The sequence below is a fragment of the Hypanus sabinus genome, chromosome 14, assembly GCF_030144855.1.
Source record: "Hypanus sabinus isolate sHypSab1 chromosome 14, sHypSab1.hap1, whole genome shotgun sequence".
NCBI lineage: Eukaryota > Metazoa > Chordata > Chondrichthyes > Myliobatiformes > Dasyatidae > Hypanus > Hypanus sabinus.
In genome coordinates, this window is record NC_082719.1 from 27,270,572 (window position 1) to 27,290,536 (window position 19,965).

The following is a 19,965-nucleotide window of genomic DNA, read 5'->3' on the forward strand; positions in this document are numbered from 1 at the left end:
TCCCACTACAGGAAGCATTCTCTTTGCACCCAATCTAATAAGGCTTTTCATCATTTGATCAGTTTCAATGAGGTCACCCCTCTTCTGAATTCCAGTGAACACAGGCCCAGAGCCATCAAACGCTCTTCATATGACAAGCCGTTCAATGCTGGAATCTTTTTTGTGAACCTCCTTTGAACCCTCTCCAGTTTCAGCACATCAGCCTAAGAGAAGGGGCCTAAAATTGCTCTTCTTGCTCCAAGTGAGGCCTCACCAGTGCTTTATAAAGTCTCAACATTACATCCTTGCTTTTATATTCTAGACCTCTTGAAATAAATGTGACCATTGCATTTGCTTTCCTCACCTCAGACAACCTACAAGTTTCCCTTTAGGGAATCCTGCACTAGGACACCCAAGTCCCTTTGCACCTCAGTTTTTCGTATTTTTTCTTCATTTAGAAAATAGTCTACCCTTTCATTTCTTCTAACAAAGTACATGACTATACACTTCCCAACACACTATTCCATCTGCCATTTCTTTGCCCATTCTCCAAATCTGTTCAAGTCCTTCTGTAGCCTTTACTTCCTCAGAACTACCTGCCCTCCACTATCTTCATATTATCTGGAAAACTTTGCAACAAGGCCATCAATTCCACCATCCAAGTCATTGAAAGATGTAAAAAGAATCAGTTCCAACACAGACCCCTGAGGAACACCACTGGCTCTGGCAGCCAACCAAAAAGGCCCCCTTTATTCCCACTCTTTGCCTCCTGCAATCAGACACTGCTTTATCTGTGCTAGAGTCTTTCCTGCAATACCACCAGCTCAGAGCTTGTTAAGCAGCCTCATGTGCACCTTGTCAAGGGCCTTCTGAATATCCAAGTACGTAACAGCAACCAATTCTCCTTTGTCTATCCTGCTTGTTCATACACCAAAGAATTCCACAAATTTCAGGCAAGATTTCCCTTGAGGAAACTATGCAGACTACTGCCTATTTTATCATGTGCCTCCAAATGCCCTGAGACCTCATCCTTATTGACTCCAACATTTTCCCAACCACTGAGGTCAGACTAACTGGCCTATAGTTTTCTTTCTTCTGCCTCTCTCCCTTCTTGAAGAGTGGCGTGCCACTTGCAATTTTCCAGTCTTCTGGAGCCATTCCAGAATCCAGTGATTCTTGAAAGATCATTATTAATGCCTCCACAATCTCTTAAGCTACATCTTTCAGAACTCTTGGGTGTACACCATCTGGTCCAGGTGACTTATCTACCTTCAGACCTTTCAGTGTCCCAAGAACCTTCTCTAGTTATGGCAACTTCATCCTCCTTGACACCTGAAGCTTCCACTGCATTGCTAGTGTCTTCCACAATGAAGACTCATACAAATACTTATTCATCTCCCATTTCATTGTCCCCATTACTACCTCTCCAGCATAGTTTTCCAGTAGTCTGATATCAACTCTGCCTCACTATTACAATGGAATGTATCTGAAGCTTTTGGTAGCCTCTTTAATATTACTGGCTAGATTTCATTTTCTATCATTACCTTAATGACCCTTTTGGTTGCCTTCCGCTGGTTTTTAAAAGCTTCCCAATCCTCGAACTTCCCACTAATTTTTGCTCTATTATATGCCTTCTCTTTGGCTTTTATGTTGGCTTTGGTTTCTCTTGTTAGCCACGGTTGTGTTGTCTTTCTTTTAGAATACTTTTTACTCTTTGGGATTGTTACGTACCCCGTAACTGGGTCACTTACCAGCAAAGATACAGAGGTCCGTTGAAGTCTGATGGTACTATTTTTAACAGCATTTATTGATAAAAATACACAAAATAATATCAATGCAAACATACAGATAATATACGTCGTCAATACTAAATCTAAAAGCACAGGTATAATAATAATCAATAAGAAATAGCTCTATCGTTGTCTAGGGGATAATGTATTGTCCGATGGAAATATAAAAGTCACTTTTAGTTCATTCAAGCTGCAGCGTTTTGGTTTGAGAGGAAGACGGGTTAAAACTTGCCCAGTCCTTTTATGATGTCAACCCTTTGAGAGTCGTTGGGAGTTGATTTCCCCGTTGTTAGCTACAAACCGTTCTTCCGTGGTCAAGGCACACCGATTCCGGGGCAAATGGAAATGGATGCACGTGGCCTTCCCACTGGCTTTTGCTATTACGGGATCGCTAGTGTTTCTTCTGGTGCGTCTGAGGGGCTGTTCCCACAGACCCTCTTTTATCCTGACTCACAGGGTCTCGGATGTCAATCAGGTTGAGATGATGCAATCCCTCCACCAACCTCCCCCTCGGTTCATTGCCTGGGGCTTCGATGCATCGTACAGGATGCAATACACAAGTCCATCTCCAAGAGACAATAGCCAGTATCAATGGGCCCGCCTTTCGGAGGCTAGGACACATTCCACTCTTTGTGAATTCTGCATGTCTTTCTCTCATTTCCTGGGTCTCCTGGACTGACTCAATAGTGATCTTGCGATTCTCAAAAAGCTACACCGCACCCTTCGGCCCCTCAGAGCTGTGGTACATTCATAACAGGATATATACATATCTGGTGCCTTCTGGATCGCTTCCTGAAATCCCAGCCATTGCTGCTCTGTTGTCATCCCTACCAGCATTCTTTTCCAAATCAATTCTGGCCAACTCCTCTCATAATTTCCTTTATTCCACTGTAATACTGATACATTTGACTTTAACTTCTCAAATTTCAAGATGAATTTGATCATTATGATCACTTGCCCCTAAGGGTTCTTTTTACCTTAAGCTTTCTAATCACTTCTGGATCATTGCACAACACCCAATCCAGAGTAGCTGATTCTCTAGTGGGCTCAACCACGAGCTGTTCTAAAAAGCCATCTCACAGGCACTCTAGAAATTCCCCTCCTGTAAACCAGCACCAACCTGATTTTTCCCAATCTACCTGGATATTGAAATCCCCCATGACTATTGTAACATTTACCATTTTGACATACATTTTCTATCTCCCATTGTGATTTGTAGGCTATGTCCATACTACTGTTTGGGGAAGGGGTTTGTATACAACTCTCATCAGGATCTCTTTACCCTTAGCTCTAGCCACGATGATTCAACACCTTCTGACCCTGTGTCATCTCTATCAAATGATTTGATTCCATTTTTACCAACAGAGCAACACCACTCCCTTTACCTTCCTGCCTGTCCTTTCAATACGATGTGTATCCTTGGACATTAAGCTCCCAGCTATAATCTTTTGGTCATGATGCAGAGATGGTTACGTCATACCTGCTTATCTCCAACTGTGCTAGAAGTTCATTTACCTTTTTCCATATGCAGCGCACATTCAAATGCAACACCTTTAGTCCTGCATTCGACTTTTTTGATTTTTGTCCACCTTTTGCATTGCAACTTGTCCTGTTGACTGCAATTTTGTCCTATCAACAGTCTCTCCTCACTACACATTACCTGTTTGTAAACCAGCTACCACATCTTCAGCACTCACCTGCCTTTCTGACAATACTACTTGCATTAAAATATAGCCAGCTCAGGGCATTAATCACACCATGCTTAACCTTTTGATTCCTAACTTTGTCTGATGTCATACTAACATCTGCCTCCACAACCTCTCCATTAACTGTTCTGGCACTCTGGTTCCCATCCCCCACAACTCTAGTTTAAACCCCTGCATGCAACATTAAAAAAACCTTCCCACCAGGATATTAGTCCCCCTCCAGTTCAGGTGCAAACCGTCCCTTCTGTACAGGTCCCACCTTCCCTGGAAGAGAGCCCAGTGATCCAAAAATCTTGTGCCCTCCCTCCTGCACCAACTCCTTAGCCACGTATTAAACTGTATAATCTTCCTAGTTCTAGCCCCATTAGTACATGGCACAGGTAGCAATCCTTGGATCACAACTCAGGAGGTCCTGTTCTTTAACTTGGCACTTATTTCCATGTACTCCCCTATGCTAAACCTTGTCACTTGTCCTACCCCTGTCATTGGTACCTGCATGGACCATGATTTCTGGCTGTTCACCCTCTTGCTTAATAACACTGGGGACTCTGTCTGATTTATCCCGGAACCTGGCACCCAGTAGGCAACATACTATCCAGGAATTTTGTTCTCACCCGCAAAACCCCCTGTCTATTCCCCTAACAAATGCCCCTATCACCAGTGTTCCTCTTTTCTCTTCTCCTCCTCGCCCCCTTTCCCTTCTGAGTCACAGAGGCAGACTCAGTGCCAGAGACCTGACCACTGACTTTCCTCTGGGTATTGGGTACTCTACGCTGGCTGCTTAACTCCTTTCTCCTTCCTGACTGTTACAGTTCCCTGTGCCCTGTACCTTGGGTATAACTAACTTTCTGTCCTATCTATCACCCCTTCAGCCTCTGAATGATCTGGAGTTCATCCAGTTCCAGCTCTAACTCCTCAATGTAGTTTGCTAGAAGCTGTATTTGGATGCGCTTCTCGCAGTTGTAGTCGTCAGGGACACTGGAGGTCTCCCTGCCTTCCCATATCCTGTAAGAGGATTTCACCATCCTGCCTTGCATCTCTACTGACCAAGCTGAGCAGATATTTAAAAAAAAAACTTTACTTTCTCTGAGTGAAGCCTCAAAGAGCTAAAGCCTTAAGATCATCACTCTATATCCACTCAGACGATGGCCACTGTGCTTTCCCCACCTTCCTTTAATTTACTCTTGCTGATCAATCCCAAACACCGGATCAAAGCTGCATTACGTTGCCGCGATTTGCCTTTTATCTTCAGGCATTGGACCTGATTGAAGTGCGTCCTCTCCTAACTTTCAATGTCTGAATTGGCCGCTGGTCAAAGTCCTATTAATGGCTTTAATAGTCTTTCTTAAGGTTGTTTATAAATCACAGGGAAAGGACTCCAAATGTTCGGTGTCCGTGGAAGTTGAGGTAATTTGAGATAATGAATCAGGCAAATTAATCCTTGATCTTGTCTACAATGATTCAAAACTGCAGAATGACTTTCAGTAATGATCATAGTCAGTGCTTACCTCCCTTTCAGGTGAGGTGTTCTGTAATACGGCACAGGTTGTGACATCCAGCATGCAGAACAAGTGGAATTGCTCATGATTAATGGGTATTAATGTGAAAATAATCCTGAATGTTTTACCTAGTACTTCCAAGTGCATGCAGAAAATGAACTGTGTGAATGATGGCTGGGACATACTGGTGTGGGGATAGGTAGCTTTCTCTTGCATTTTCTCTGGTTTCTACCTGAATTGGGATGGAGTGAAAATCAAACAAAAGCTCACAAAGCAACATCGCCCAGAACTCAACCAAACATTTATTAACACTTATTCTGTGATGGCAGCAGGTCAATTCGGTGCATTTAATCACAGTAAGATGATTGAAGAGACCTCAGGAATAATTTTCAAGTCAAGTCACTTTTACTATCATTTCAACCATAACTGCTGGTACAATACATAGTAAAAAATGAAACAACGTTTTTTCAGGACCATGGTGTTACATGACACAGTATAAAAACTAGACTGAACTACGTAAAAAACAACACAGAAAAAAACTACACTAGATCACAGACCTACCCAGGACTGCATAAAGTGCACAAAACAGTGCAGGCATTACAATAAATAATAAACAAGACAATAGGGTAGTAAGGTGTCAGTCCAGGCTCTGGGTATTGAGGAGTCTGATAGCTTGGGGAAAGAAACTGTTACATAATCTGGTCATGAGAGCTCGAATGCTTTGGTGCCTTTTCCCAGATGGCAGGAGGGAGAAGAGTTTATAAGAGGGGTGTGTGGGGTCCTTCATAATGCTGTTTGCTTTGTGGATGCAGCGAGTAGTGTAAATGTCCATAATGGTGGGAAGAGAGACCCCAATGATCTTCTCAGCTGACCTCACTATCTACTGCAGGGTCTTGCGATCCGAGATGGTGCAATTTCCGAACCAGGCAGTGATGCAGCTGCTCGGGATGCTCTCAATACAACCCCTGTAGAATGTGATGAGGATGGGGGGTGGGAGATGGACTTTCCTCAGCCTTCGCAGAAAGTAGAGACGCTGCTGGGCTTTCTTTGCTATGCAGCTGGTGTTGAGGGACCAGGTGAGATTCTCCGCCAGGTGAACACCAAGAAATTTGGTGCTCTTAACAATCTCTACTGAGGAGCCGTCGATGTTCAGTGGGGAGTGGTCACTCCGTGCCCTCCTGATGTCAACAACCATCTCTTTTGTTTTGTTCACATTGAGAGACAGGTTGTTGGCCATTGCACCTCCTCTCTGTAAGCTGACTCGTCGTTCTTGCTGATGAGACCCACCAGGCCAGGCCACACAAGTTATTAGAATTTTTGTCACCAGGCCACACAAGTTATTAGAGCTGGTGATTTTTAAAAACTTGTCAAGACTACGTTGGTTTGTGAAAACAAAGCAGGGTTGTCTTTAGTTGTGTAGTTACTTACCCAGGTCATTGAACAAAGGGATGGAGGTGAAACAGGACTTGGGGAAATTTTAGACACAGATAGCAGGGCACGTGGGAGAATTGCGAGTAGGACCAGAGGCAACACTAGCCCGGCTGAGGGTGTTGGTGAGATCAAGTGCGGCAGGGGCAGAGTAACACAGAACATCACCAGGAGGCGGGAGGTAGAGATGTGTCCGGAAGCACAGCAGTGGCTGCACCAGCACTGCAAAGGCTGGTTCAGGCCAACAGAAGAGATGTGGAAAAGGAGGTGTCAGTGGCATAGCTTGAGGAGTAAGTGCCAGTGAAACAACGGACCTCGAGCTGTCAGTGTAGAGTTTGCATATTCTGCCTGTGACCAGATTGATTCCTCCAAACTCTCCAGTTTCTTCCCGCATCTGGTTTGGTAAGATAACTGGCTGCTGTAAATTGTCCGTCTGTAAGTGAGGTTAGATTGTGGAGGACTTTATGGGAATCCAGGGAGAATAAAGGGAATAGTGTTTGACTGGTATTGTTCCTTGATGTTCAGTGCACACTCTCTTCATGGGCACAGTCCAAAGAGGGAAGTGTGAGTGAAGTTGGATTCTGGAGTGAAGTGATAAAAGGGACCAGTATTTGCTGCTTCATGCTCAGTGCAGACTCTGAGCTGAAGAGCCAGTTACTATTCTATATCAGTTATCATTCTGTCCCCCAGAAAATGGTCAGTGTCTAACTAAACCAGAAACCCTGGATCAACAGTCGTGACAGAGAGCTTACATTGCCAGTAATTAGCAGGAGTTCGAGAAACGTTGCTACGATCTGTGCAAGGTCATCAAGACAGCGAAGCAACAATACAGGGACAAGAGCCAGACACAACCTTCCCTCAGCAACACACACAGCTTATGGCAAGGTCTGCACACCATCGCAGACTTCAAAGCTAAATGCAGTGGCATTTCCAACATTGCTGCCGCTCTCCCAGACGAGCTAAATCTTTCCTTTACGTTCAATTCGATGTTGCCAACACTGAGCCCCTGAGGAGACCTACTGCTGATGTGACCTGCACCTTAGTCATCTCTGAGGCCCAACTACGCAGGTGTTTCCAACCAGTGGGCATTCACAAGGCTGCAGGACAGGATGGCATCCCAGGGAAGGTACTTGGGATGTGCGCAGCACAACTGACAAGTGTGCTTGCAGATATTTTAAATCTCTCCCTCTCCCAGTGTAGAGTGCCCTCCTGCTTCAAAACATCCACCATTGTTCCGCACCTAAAAAGACTAAGAGGACAGAATGCAGCAGACTCCTCATCTTCACACAGCTAATGAAACCAAAGGAATGGCAGAGACTGATAGCTTGGCACTAGCCATATTGCAGGAGCTGTCAGTTGCCAGTCTGCATTGAACTCAATGTTGGACCGCTTGGGACTCCAACTCTGGGTTTTTCACTCAGGGTTTACTCATGAATCCTTCCCCCATGAGTGGGTTTAGCCACAAGGCAGCTGAGGTTTTAAAATCAGTTTTCCTTCTGGATGAAATCCAAAGTAACACACACAAAATGCTTGAACTGCTGCAGATGAGGGAGGTGGCGAATGGGCAAGTGTAGCACTTTGGCCACTTGCAAGGATAAGTGCCGGTGGGGGGGGGGGGGGCTGAATGGACAAAGGAATGGAGAGATGGGGGGGGGTGTGTTTGGTGGTAGGATCCTTTTGGAGATGGCGGAAGTTGTGGAGAATGTGTTGGATGTGGAAGCTCATTGGGTGGTAGGTAAAGACAAGAGGAACTATCACTCTTAAGGTGGTGGGAAGCTGGGGAGGGAGTGGATGTTCAGGGAATGGAGGAGATGCTGGTGAAAGCAGCATCAATAGTGGAGGAAGGGAAACCCTGTTCCTTGAAAAAGGTGGACATCTCGGACCTGGAAAGGAAAGCCTCACCTTGAGAAAAGAGGTGGCAGAGATGAAGGAACTGAGAAAAAGGGATTTTTTTTAAAATGGGAGACAGGATGGGAATTGAGAGGTTTTTAAAAGATGTTGGTTGACAGACTATCTCAGATATGGAGACAAATCAAGAAAGGGGAGGGAGGTGTTGAAAATGGACCCAGAAAGCTTAAGGACAGGGTGGAAGTTGGAGGCAAAGTTGATGAGCTCAACATTGGTGCATGAAGCAACATCAATGAAGCAGAGGAATAGTTGGGTAGTATTACCAAGGAAGGCTTCAAACTTTGACTATGTTAAGTAGCTAATGAAAAGGCCGGCATAACTGGGGACCATGTGGGTGCCCATGGCTACCTCTTGAGTCTGAAAGTAGGAGTAGATCACCCAACTCCTCAATCTGCTCCACCACTGAATGTGACCATGGCTGGAGTGATCTAAGATTCATCTACTCTTTTGTGCCAGTTCCCTATAGATCCCAGCTCCCTGAACTTTCACATATTCACTCCTTAAATGCGTCCAATAACCTATATTTCCCCAGGGCAGAGAATTCAAGAAATTCACCACTGTGTATGTGATGTTGTTCCTGTGCAGCTTCATTTGAAATGACTGTCCCATCTTGTAATAATGTCCCCCACTGAAGACTCTCACTTGTGAAATCATCTCAACTTCTATCCTCTTGGGCACCATTTGCATCTTGCATCTATCTTCCAGTACGATTAGCTCTTGTTCTTCTAAGATCCAAAGAATGCAATCAGCCTCTTTAGCCACTCATGAGAAGACTACCTTCTCATCTCAGGACTGAGTCCAGTAGAATGGAGACACAGGAGATTGCTTGTTGCTCCAGAACTCAGTGTCTGCAACCTGCCAGATCAGGTCCTGCAAACAGATTTTATGAAACTAGGTAGAAAGTTAAACAACAGGACTTCTGTGGTTCTAATCTCTTTTTAACTACCTGTATCACAAACTAGTGAAGTGAGAAATACAAACATAATGCAGCTAAACATGTGGTTAAGGAGCTAATTCAACAGCAAGGGCTTCGGAGTTATGGATAATTTGGGCTTTCTTGTAGGGCAGGTGGGACTAGTACAGACAAGCAGTTTGTGTCTGAGCTGGAGGGGAACAAATATCCTCGATGGCTAGTTTGTTTGTGCTACTCAGGAGGGCTTAAACTAGATTGGCAGGAGGATGTGAACCACAGCAGCAGGGCCACAGGTGGTAGGGTTGAGGACAAAAAGATGGTATGATAAGTAAAACCAAAAGTAAGAACAGCAAGGGATAGGATTTCTTCAGTGCATCCTAGAGGGTTGCTGAAACAGTATGTGGAGAAAACATACTGGACTTGATCTTGGGAAATGAGCCAGGCTAGCTGACAAACCTAATAGTGGCTGAACATTTTGGAACAAGATGTATTGTGATTTCAAGTTTTAAGATACTTATGGCTAAGGATAAAATCGGGTATTGCAAGAAAGTAATAAATTGAGGGAGGGAAAACTACGACAGAGTAAGACAGGAACTGAAGGGTAATTGGGAGCAACTGCTGTCAGACAACTCCACATCTGACATATGGAATTAGTTCAAAGACCAACTGATCAGAGTTTATCATTAGCATGTTCTGGTAAGGTTAAAAAAATCTTGGATGACTTAAACTCCTAAGTTTAGTCAGGAAGAAAAACAAAGCATATATAAGGCTTGGAAAGCTAGAATCACACTGGGCACTTGTGAAATATAAAGAAATTGCTTAAGCAGGCAATTAGAAAGGCCAATATAGGCCATAAAATACCCTTGGTAAGCAGGACTGAGGAGAATCTGATGGTATTTAATACAAGTGTTAAGAAAAAGAGGATAACTAAGGAGAGGATAAGTCCACTAAAAGATAAATAAATTAATTTGTGCCTGGAGTCAAAGAAGAGGCAGAGATATTAAATGAGTACTTTGTGTTAGAATTTACCAAAGTAGGATTTGGAAGATAGTGAAGGCAGAGTGGTGCATTCTAATGTGCTGGGACATTTTGAGGTTAAGAAGGAGGTAGTGCTGGGATTTTTGCGAAGTATTAAGGCAAATAAGTAATATCACCTGACAGTATATATACATTAACATTGAAACAAGCAAGTGAGGAAATTACTCAGGCTTCGACTAAACCTCAGCAGCAACAGACAAGATCCCAGAAGACAGGAGAGTAGCAATGTTTTGCTTTTGTTCAATAATCCAGATAATTATAGCCCAGTGAGTCTCTTATCACAGGTAGGGAAGATATTAGAGATGATATTGAAAAGACAAAGTAGGGAATGAAAGAAGAAAGACAAACTGTTGTTCTGCCTGGAGGTTTGTGAGCAGAGGTGTTCTTCAAGGATTGGTGCTGGGACCTCTGAAGCTTGTGATATATGTAAATGATTTGGATGAAAATGTAGATGAGTGGATTAGGAATTTTGCAGATGGCACCAAGATTGGTGGAGCTGTTGGTGGGATTTAAGAGGCTTTTAGATGGACACATGAATGTGAAGGGAATGGATGGATTTGGATGATACATGGAGAAGGACAATTCATATAAATGGCATCAAGAGTGTCACAACATTGAGGCCTAATGGCTTATCCAGTGCTGTACTATTCCCTGTTCTAACACCACAAATATTGTGACATTATATCAAATTACTAAGAGTATGGATTAAAATACTACAAACTGTTGTACATTAACACATCCAAATCAGTATCAGAATCAGATTCACTATCACCGAATTATATGTCATGAAATATATGGTTATGTGGCAGAAGTTTTCTCACACACCCTTAACTGTAATTCAAGGCATATACTCGCAAAACTTCTGTGTAACTCTGTACAAGTAATTAACTGTTCACTGTTACTTTGCAAGCTATATTTTTTAAAATATTACTCACTTAACTTTGGATAATTTTAGACAGAACTCTCCCTATGTAGTACTGTACTGTCCATAGCTTCTTGCAAATTGCTAGTCTACATTGAATCCTCTTTATATTCTGAAAATTTAATGCAAGTTTTAATTTGATTGATGTAACTATCCCCTTTTGATTGGACTATCTTCATCCTATTTATTGTTAGATTACTATAAATTATCCAATGAAAAGAAGTTTAATATCCTACCAGTACCAAAACAAAGATTTTTCAATGGATTGAGTTTACCAAAAATACCCTAAAATATGCTAAGTTACTTTTCTCCCTGTTCCTTTAAATGTCTGTTAAAGGACACACCCAATCACACTTGTTAATTTTGCAATTACTTGTAATTTTTGACGATACTACCACATAGAAGGTTCTAGGTGAAGAGTTTGTGCTCGTATTTCTTCCAGATTTTCTTTCTGTTTACAGAAACAGTTCTCCAAAACATTTTTGTCAATTTTGGCTCACCATGAGTTGTGCAATTCTTTTTGAAAGTATCCAGTTACAGTGGATGCACAAGTTGCAACATTTTTACAGACATTATTCTGTGATTGAATGCCTTTGTTCATAAATGAAAATAATTTCATCCTGATGCAGAATTTTGATCCAAAATGTCAACAATTCATTTCTTCCCACAGATACTGCTCAACCTGCAAAGTTCCTCCAGCAGAATATGTTGTTTTATAATTTCATACAAAACATGGCCATGCATTTTATTCAATTAATTTTAGCTGCCAAGCTCGAGTATTGTCGAGCTACCAGACAGCAAATTGTCAGAAACTTCAGTTGTAGGCAAATCTCACTAGAGAAAGTTGATACTATGGTCAGGCAAAGTGAGAATGTTTGTCAGCAACAGGCAGATCTCAGGCACAAAAACAATGCTGTGGTAAAACTAGAAGCCGTTTAAAAAAAAGGTACAAATAAGGTGCAGTCAGAAAGACTACAGAATGGAGGTGACAGTAGAGCTCAGCTCAAACAAATCAGACAAGCAAAACAAAGAGCAGGTAAAATGTCCAGCTGCAGGAGATGCAGCAAGTCTCCGTTCCACATCAAAGAGCTCTGTCCAACAAAAGAGAAATACCACCAATGCAGTAGAACTGGCCATTGTAAAGCCAATGTCCACTCAGAAACAGTTCTTCAGAAGGTCAAAGAAGACCACGATCAAAACTAAGATAGAGCTTTCTTTGGGACTCTAAATTCAAATAGACCAGGCTGGTGTATTACAGTTCAATTGCAAAATGAGGCTATAGTGTTCAAAATAGACCCTGGGGTAGATATCACAGCCATTCCTGAATATCTGTTCACAAAACTAGTGAAAAAAAACAGGCATTATGCTAAACTGAACAAAGAAAGTGTTCATGGGGCCAGGGAAATATAAGCTCAGTGTGAAAGGAATGTTTACTGCATCCATCTGTAAAAATGAGAAACAGTTAAGAGGATGTCTCTTAACTCTCTTCTCATCACTACTGGGACCATATGCCATCAAGAAGCTGAACCTCATTGCAAGGTTGGATTTACTAAATGACGTTCAGTGGCAGAAGTACCTGGTGATGTTCACAGGCCTGGGGGTACTGAAAGAAGTGTACCTTATCCAACTGAGGGCAGGAGTGATGCCATTCTGTCTGACCACAGTGGGATGTATACCAGTCCTATTGAAGAAAAAAATCAAAGCCGAACTTAGACTGAAGATGCTTGACATCATAACCAGAGTGAATGGACATACTGACTGTTGTGCTGGCATTGTTCCTGTTCCCAAGCCAGATGGCACAGTGAGGATCTGTGTTGTTCTAACAAAATTGAGTAGTAGTGAAGCAGAAGTTTATTCTACCAAGTTCTTCACCAAACTAGTTGCAAACTCAGGGTTCTGGTAAGTCTGTTTAGCTCAAAAGCCACAGAAGCTCACAACCTTTATCACACCATATGGGCACTGCCTTCAAGAGACTCCCTTTTGGCATTTCATTAGCCCCTGAGCTCTTTCAGATGAGGATGAACCAAATTTTGGAGAGACTAGATGAAGTAGTGGGCCACATGGACAATATGCTCATCTTTGGAGGATCAAGTGAGAAACATGACAAGAGTGGAACCTGTCTTGGAGAAACTGAAACAGGCTGAAGTCACCTTGAACAGAAAGAAATGCATATTGTGCAAAGTTGGTGGTAAAGTTCTTGGGCCACCAACTGTCCTCAAGGGAGTGCAACCAGATTCACCCAAACTGGCAGGACTTTGAAACATGAAGCAACCTATAAATGGACGAGAAATCTGCAGTTTTCTTGGCATGGTAAACCAGCTGGTTAAGATTATTCCAGATTTGGCTGAGTAAACAATACCAGTATGTGACCTCCCCTCTCAGAAATGTTTGGAATTGGGACACACCACTGGAGAAGTCATTCTCATCACTTAAAGCAGAGCTCATCTCTTCAGCAACATTGGCATTCTTTGATCTGAATGAAGCAACCAAGTTCTCAGCATTTGCCTCTTCCTTTGTCCTTGGGGGGAGTGCTCATGCAAATCTGTAGTGGTGTGTGAAAACCGGTGGCAAATGCATCAAGAGTACTGTCTCCCACTGAACAGTGTTACATTCAAATCAAAAAGGAGATGCTGGCTCTTGTGTGGCCTTGCGAATGCCTCAGCTGCTGGTTGATAACACTAATTTCCTACTTGAAACAGACCATAACCCACTTGTCAGCCCCCCTAGCTCGAAACACTTGGATGAATTGCGTACCTCCATGTCTGCAAAGGTTCAGAATGAAGTTTATGCAATACTGCTATGATATTGAACGTGTCCCCGTCAAATCTTTCACACCACCAGGCACTCTGAGGATGTAAAAGTGAGTGGATGGAAGTTAACTCTGCCCTCTTGGAAGCTACCAACATCTACTTAGCTCAGGTATGTGAAAACTCTCCTGCATCACAGTAAATTGGATGAAACTTGTGCGGAGTTGGAAAAGAACTAAATCTGCATCAAAGTTGTGCATTACTGTGAACATGTAAAGCCTGATGCTCTAAAAGGAGCTGACAAACTCAGACCTTACTGGCTTGAAAGAGACACACTCATCATTCTGCTAAATGATGCTAAAGGACTCCATTTACTGCTAAAGGACTCTAGACCCGTCATTCCTGCTTCTACGCACATGAAAATCATCAGTCAAATCCATCAAGGCATCGAAATTGTATTGATTGACTTTATTACTTACAACCTTCATATACATGAGGAGTAAATACCTTTGTTATGTCTCCATTTAAATGTGCAATTATAGTAATTTATAATAAATATTATGCATAACAAGATAGTCAGTATAACATAGACATACAGTTGTGTCAGCATGAATTAAGCAATCTGATGGCCTGGTGGAAGAAGCTGTCCTGGAGCCGGTTGGTCCTGGCTTTTATGCTGCAGTACCATTTCCTGGATGGTAGCAGCTGGAACAGTTTGTGGTTGGGGTGACTCGGGTCCACAATGATCCTTCAGGCCCTTTTTACACACCTGTCTTTGTAAATATCATGAATAGTGGGAAGTTCACATCTACAGATACACTGGGCTGTCTGCATCACTCTCTGAAGAGTCCTGTGATTGACGGAGTCCTGTAATTGAAGGGCTCTTAAAAATGCCAATTAAGAGCAAGGCAATCCATGTGGTGGCCTAGTCTGAGCTGGGAAATTTACACAGCTGGGAAATTATGTAAAAATATGTGAAGCATGAAGAAAACTGCACAAAAGATATGCTGAACCTCTCTCCCACAGAATTCCCAGACTTTCCATTGCGAATTAAAGGCACATACATTTTTGAGCTGAAGACAGACAAGTATCTTTTCATTGTGGATTACTGCTCACAGAATGTTGAAGTGTATAAGCTATCCTCTACATCCTCTGCAGCACCTTAAAGTAATATTCGCTTGCCATGGAATACCAGAGACACTAAGTCCACAATGAGTTGATGAGAATTCAAAGCCTTTCCTATGGATTACAAGTTCAAACACCAAACAATTAGGCCCCAGAACCCACAGGTAAATTGAGAAGCAGAAAGAGCAATGTAAGCAGTTAAGAGTCTCCCACTGAAGGCAAAAGATCCCTACAAAGCACTGCTAGCTTATCACTCCACATCTTTTGCAAATTGCTACAGTCCATCAGAGCTGTCAATGGGCCAGAGACTGAGAATGTACCTGCCCGTTCTTCCTTCCTTTCTCCAACCTGACTTACCAGACTTTGACAAAGTGAGAAAACTATGAATGTGCTTGATCTGAGACACGAAGCAAAATCTTTTTTGTTGCTCAGGAGTGGTGAAGCCAGCATGCATCATGATTGTTTGTGATCAAAATTAGGTGAAATCAAGTGGAACAAGCATGCGTTCATGTCCCTTCAAAGTCCAGAAAAGGTAGAGAAGGAAACAGAGTGGCCCTGATCCTTATGAGGACTACTTACCTGAGGTGGACACACCTGTTCAAGAATCTCAATCCACTCCAACACCTCCTGGAACCTACACCAGATTGAGTCATTTATCTGTCCCACCACAGAGGTATACTCCACAACCTAACAGCTAAGGGCAAGTGACCAAAGAATAATCCTCTCACTTTTCCAGTGTGTTCAGGTAGACTACCCTGCCCCCCATCAGATTTAGAGTTTTTTTAAAAAGAGAATTCTAATGTTGAAAACATATCACAAAATAAGATTGTGAGGAAATAAAGGAGGAAAACAGAGGGAGAGACTGTTAAAAAACAAAGAGGAAAAACAGTTATAATGTTGGCAGTTCCTTTTTATGTTATGTAAGGAGCATAAGTTCTGTGCCAATGGTAAAGTGAACTGAATCATTTGATTTCAGTGACTATAATTTCAATGCAGTTCTATGGATAACTACATACCTAGTTTTTAGTTTTTTTTCACTCCCAAGAAGGGCAGATATAGCGGTAGTTAATAGTGTTATTCCTATGTTACTCAGTTAGCTACTCCCACATGGGAGGAGTTCACATACTGTACAAGCAGAGTTATCAATAAAGTTCAGTTGTGTATCCTGCAGGCTGATGCTCTGGTGTGCTCCACACTATCCCTTGATAATAAGCACATCACCTGTCAAACTCCGTTCTAAGTACACTCAATGACTTGGCCTCCACAGTTGTCCATAGTAATGAATTTCAGAGATTCACTACCATCTGGCTAAAGAAATTCCTCAGCTCTGTCCTAAATGGACAGAGGCTGTGCTCTTTGGTCTGAGACTTGCCCACTATAATGAAACAGCTTCTCCACATCCATTCTATCCATTCAATAGGTTTCTATGAAATCGAACCTCCCCCAATTCTTCTAAACTCCAACAACCACAGAACCATCAAACGCTCCTTATGCATTGATATAAGGGACCCACAACTGCTCACCATATTCCTAATGCAGTCTGACCAATTCCTTATAAAGCCTCATCATTATATCCTCGAGTTTATATTCTGGTCCTCTTGAAATGAATGCTAGCATTACACTGCTTTCCTTACCACTGACTCAACATGCAAGTTAACCTTTAGGAAATCCTGCATGAGAACTCCCAAGTCACTTTGCACCTATAATTTCTGAATTTCACCATTTAGAAAATAGTCTACACCTTTATTCCTTCTTCTAACATGCATGACCACACATTCCCTACACTGCATTTTCCACTTCTTTCAATATTTTCCAAATATGTCAAAGATCTTTTGCAGACATCCTGTTTCCTCAACAATACCTGCCCCTTCACCTAACAATTCCATCATCCAGATCATTGCTGTAATGTGAAAAGAAGTGGTCCCAGCAATGACCCCGCAGAACACCTCTAGTCACTGGCAGCCAATCAGAAAAAGCCCCCTTTATTCCCGATCTTTGCCTACCACCAGTCAACCAAACTTCTATCCATGCTAGTATCTTTCCTGTGATACCATGGTTCCTACCTTGTTTAGCAGCCTCATGTTCGGGACCTTGTCAAAGGCCTTCTGAAAATCCAAGTACACAATATCCAGGCTCTCCTTTGTCTATCCTGCCTGTTAGTTCCTCAAAGAGTTCCAATAGATTTGTCAGGTAACATTTTCCCTTAAGAAAACTATGCTGACTTTGGCCTATTTATCATATGCCTCAAAGTAACCTGAAACCTCATCCTTAATAATGGACCTTGCATTTTACCACGTTGCTGCCTCTCCAGAGTTGATATAAAATTATGAGTGAAGGTTAAGAATGAAAATTAAATCTTTATCCTTACAGGTCCTTTAGTTCTATAATGCAAAACATATTGCTTCCTATAGCAAATCCATGCTCACCACTTGTCTATCTGCACATATTAGTAGGCTCTTACAAAGATATAAAGTAAAAAAAAATTAAAAATTAAAGTGCTTAAAAAGGTGAAATGAAAGTTAAAAGATTAAACTGGTCTATCTGTTAACAATTGGTCAATAATGTTAACAATGGAATAATCTCAAACTTAAATGTTATAACTGGCCTGTAAGCTTTTGACAAAGCCATTTAATGCAAGATACCCTACCGAAGTAGCAAAAATTAAAACTACTGGAGGAACTCAAGGGGTGTGGGAGTGGGGGGGTGTGTGTGGATGAATGGGGAGGGGTGCGTTGTGAGGCAGAGGCTGGTAGCTGATACGTGAACCAAAATGGGCGGGGGTGGGGAACAGAGAGGAAGATGGAGTCAGGTGAGGAAGAGGATGGGAAAGGTGAACCAAGGGGGTAGAAACAACTGAGTGAGTTGTGAGTCTAGATAACAAGGGGGATGGAAATGAATCTGTGATATATCAACATATCTAGAGTAAATAAAATCTAGTGCCTTGAAAACATCACACTCATTTCTACATACTGAAGCCTAAAAGTTATTACCACTTAAGGATTTAATGTGTGATAACTTCTTCTAATGACAAAAGTACTAACTACTATCGACAAAAATGACTCAATCATCTCATGCTTTTTATATCCGTTTTAATTATTTAAAATTATCACGTGACATTTTGTCAGCAAAACAAAAGAGCTGGTCATTGACTTTGAGAAGGGGGAGGGAAATGCACATGATCTTATTTACATAAGGTTGAAAGTGTTGAGAATTTCAGGCACCTGGGAGTGGGTATGACCATTAACCTGTCCTGGCCAACTGCATTGATACCATGGTCAAGAAAGCTCACCAACATCTTTACTTCCTCGGGGGGGATAAAAAAATTTGACACATCCCTGTTGACCTTACTAATTACTAATTTGCTACCACATGCAGTTGTGGAGGCCAGGTCGCTGGGTGTACTTAAGGCAGAAATTGATAAGTTCTTGATTAGACACAGCATCAAAGGTTACAGGGAGAAGGCTGGGAATGGGGTTGAGGAGACGGAGGAAAAGATCAGCCATGATCGGATGGCGGAGCAGACTCAATGGCCCAATTCTGCTCCAATGTCTTATGGCCTAATATTTAGTAATGCAACTTCAGGAGAAGGGTGTTCCACGAAACATAAAATGGAATTTTGATTAAATCCTGAACAGAAGGGAATCCAAGCAGGTGCACATCCTGAAAATAAATTTAAAGAGCTGCTTAGCCTAATCCCACCTTCTGGCATTTAGTCATTGCCTACCGGCCATAGATCTTCAAGCATTGGTTGAATGTGGTGAGTTCCAAACCCCTAACACCAAATGGATGTAAAAATGTTACCTTATCCTCCATTAAGTAATTTAAACCTAATCTTCATGGGTTTCAATATATCTGGGTACGCAGGAAACAACAATTGTAGCAGCTAATATAGTTTGGTTACCTCATTAATGGAAAATAAACAATTTTGTTTATTGGCATATAGAACATAGTTGCTACAAGTAATTTTGTATTTGAAAATACCAGTTCCAGCCTTGATCATTAGAAAGAAGCTGTTTGTCACACTGGCCTTCATCAGTCAGTACATTGAGAATAGGAGTTGGGAAACTACGTTCTGATTATACAAGATGCTGGTAAGGCTGTACTTGGAGTATTATATGAAATTTTGGTCACCTTATTATAAGAAAGGTGTTACTAAATCCAAAAGGGTGCAGAAATTTACTTACTAGAGTGCTGCCTTGATTTGAGGGACTGGGACACAAGGCGAGGTTATGTAGATGAAGACTCTATTCTCTGGATTGTAAGAAATTGAGGGGGTGAACTGATAGACAGGGAGAAGGCCCATAGACTTTTTCCCAGAGAGGGGTATAGGTTTAAGATCGGAGGTGAAAGTTTTTAAAGCAACATGAGGAGCAGCAGCTTCTCACAAAGAGTTGTGCATATTTGGCTGAACTGCCAGAAATGCTGGTTGAGTTGGGCACATTAGCAGTATTTTAAAACTATCTAGATAAATACATCGATAGGAGTTTTCACAGGTATGAGTCAAATGAGGGCAGATGGGATTTGCTCACTGGGCAACAGAGTCTGAGTGGACAAGTTTGACCAAAGGGTCTATTCCCATGCTGTATGACTTTATGACTCTGAAACTCTAAAGCACTAGAACATGAATAAGCAATTTAGCCTCTCAAGCTTGTCCCATAACATAAATAGACCATGGCTCATCTGTAACCCAACCGTGTATTTCTTTTTCTCTTGGTGGCTTTCAGAAATTCAAGATTTAAAATTAATACCCATTTGAAGAACAATTGCCATTTGGAGAAGATATCAAAACTACTAACATATAACCATTTGCATGGAGCTCAGAAAAATAGAGGGCTATGGGTAACCCTAGGTAATTTCAAAGGACATGTTCAGCACAGCTTTGTGGGCTGAAGGGCCTGTATTGTGCTGTA